Below are 3,135 nucleotides of genomic sequence, written 5' to 3' on the forward strand. Positions count from 1 at the left end.
ATCCAGTTCTGTTATCATGATCATCAATGATTTTATATGAGGCTGTAATAATCTCCTCTCAAGTACAATTTGTACAGATATATGCATGCATGTCCAAAAAGGCAACTTGATGTAAGTTTTATTAATGTTGGATAAGTTTTAAAGTTATAATTAAATTCTGCTAACACAAAACATGTTTATTTTTTATTCCTAGCTTTAAAGTGGATTGAAAGTGATTAATTTAAGTGATTGTTTAAAGTTATTTTATATTTTTTTAAACAAGGGGCAGATATAAGATTTTTTTTCTTCTTTCTACACTCTTTTCATTCAATATTTTCTTTTTTTAATTTTTATTTTGTTTCTTTTAAATGAATGAATAAATGAATTAAATTAAATAAAATGTTAAATGGCTTCAAACACCTGCTAAGTTCATGACATAAACCAACAGACATGTTCCTGTTTTTAGTATTTTACATCACTTTATAATGTAGCTGTTCTATTTCGTATAAGCTTCGCCCTTTAAGGCTGTCGCTGATGGGTTTATCCCGATATGCGAAGCATTGCACTGAAAAAAATTGAGTCCACGCCCACCTGCTGTGTGGGCCCCACCCGGTCTGTATAAATTATGTTAAGAGCGGGAAATCGGCTCCCATTTTTTCTTTCTATCGGGATGAACCCATCAGCGACAGCCTTAAAGGGCTACGCTTATACTCAGAATCTGGGGTTACAGTACATAACCAACGTTTTTGTTTTTAATATATATATAATTTTCAAATCATGTTTTTTATGATTGTTTACTGTTGTACTGATAAATATCTCCTGGAGGGTAAACTATATCTTGGATGCAAATACCAAACTGTGAAATCCTTCGTTTTCTAAAACTGATAGTGGTTGGTCATTAATTATGATGAAGTTGAGCAACTTCTCTGTAAACATTTGAGCTCCGTGGTTTCAGCGATGTCTTCTTCTTGTTCAATCTGAAGCAGGCAGCCTGATTTGGTGCAGCCGCGCTCAGTCTGTCCCTCCTCAGAGACGGGCAGACTGAGCGGGGCAGATTGGATGCGGCTGTCCGAGATCGAGTCGCCTCTTTCGGATTCAGCGAGAGTAGCGCCCCGCTGAAGCCACGGAGCTCGAATGTCCACATCGTAAAACTAACTTTACCGCGGTTTAATGTGGCGCTATGGCTCTGCACACATTGCACGTTGCTATCTTGTTTTGTGGTGTTCAGTGTAAAATACTTCCACACAGCGGATATGTTTAGATGAAAAGTTGGTTAGCTGTTAGCCACAGTGCTGCTAACTAAGTCCTCACATTGTAGCTGGCTGCAAACTATGAAATGGATTTCCTGAATGTGAGGCGGGTCTTATTACTCTGGGCTCATGAGACACACCGCAGTTCAGGAAATCCATTCCATAGTTTGAAGCCAACGTGCAGCGCATCCACAGACATGCATCATGGATCGGAAATATCGTCACGTGGATCGGAAAATCCGATATGTAAATTATGCTGGTATCGGATCGACCCCATCCCTAGATGAAATAGGAACTAACATTGATTTTCAGAAATATATATCTGGACAAAGTTTTTGGTTTTGTTTCATAAATCATAAAGTATTGCTATCCCAGGACTTGTGGCTCAGTAAAGCTCCACCTCCCGACTGCCAAACCCATCTATCTGATTGGATCATTTGTGATTGACATGAAAATTGACCAATCAGCTGCAGAAAAATCCATAATTCATAGTTGTATATTGAAACTCAGGCAGAGTTTTACACTTACTTTTGGATGAAATGGACACCAGCGGGCACTTTGATGCTCCACATAAAAAAGTATGTAGGGTGGCGGAGAAGAACGAAAGTGAAAGTAAAATGAGGAACGAAGCTGATTCACATCTGACGTCTGCTTATTATTTCCATCATTTCAAGCTTGCAACACCACAACACTTGTGTCATTATTTTTTACGAATACAAATACTTTTTTACACACAAAAATTCCTTTTTACACATGCACAAATCAACCACTTTATTTTTTACAAGGTTACAAAACTAATTTACAAACACAAAATATTTATGACAGGAATTTGTGCCCGTATGACTCCATAACATCACAGGAACATTTGATTCATATTAAAATACTTTTTTTCACTCACGGCTTGCGTGGAAATCACCAGGACCTCAGAGACTTCTTTTTATTAAAAGGAGGCGAAAAGAGAAAAAGAAGGAAAGTCACGTCATGTTTCTGCTCCTCGGCAGCAGCAAATAATAGAATCAGCTTCTTTCCTCCTCTTCAGGTCGCACCTGCTGCGCGGCGTATTTAACTGCTGTGTGTGTGTGTGCGCGCGCGCGCGTGTGAATGTACACCTGGAGCGTCCGCTCCATAGAAGCAGGTGACACAGCCACACCTAAAAAAATCATCCGCCCCATAAAATAGTTCCTCCTAATAAATAATGTAAATTTTGTGAGCTTGCTGTGTGATGTTTTGTTCTGTTTATTTTCCAAAAATGTTTACCATTTTAATTGGAATTAACAAATTGTTTCAGTGATTCAACTTCAGTTTTTTTTTAACCTATTTACTCTGATGGGCAGAGGTGCGTTGATCAAGCTGATTGAACCCGGTCTACATCAGACAAAGTGAGTCAAGGCACAATGTGGACAGTGGTGGACAAAATAATGTTCATAGCCAAGAATGCAGTTTTACAAGCGGTGCTCACAAAAATAGTAAAATATTTTCCAAAACTGGATGATCAAGACATGACTTGCTGGTAACTTTTTCTCCAATAGCCTACGTAGGATTCATTGAGAGTGCAGCTGAAAATGTGTCTATTTTCTATTGGTGTCAGAAGCATTTGTAAAGTGGGTTGGGGGGGGGGGGGACACACTTTTGGGGAGGTCTGGGAGCTCTCCCCCATAAATTTCTGAGTAAAGTCTATGCCATGTTTTGTATTCTGTTGTATTTTAACAGGTTGTAAAACATTTAATTTGATTCAGTTTATTTATATAGCGCCAAATCACAACAGAAATCATCTTAGGGCACTGAACAGAAATTTTCATATATATATATATATATATAGTTAGTTAATAACGTTAATTATCTAAGGAGCAGATTGGTTTGAGTATAACTTCATTGCAGGCTCTCATCTTGAGCAAGCATGAAGGCA

The sequence above is a fragment of the Nematolebias whitei genome, chromosome 1, assembly GCF_014905685.2.
Source record: "Nematolebias whitei isolate Nwh7 chromosome 1, NemWhi1, whole genome shotgun sequence".
NCBI lineage: Eukaryota > Metazoa > Chordata > Actinopteri > Cyprinodontiformes > Rivulidae > Nematolebias > Nematolebias whitei.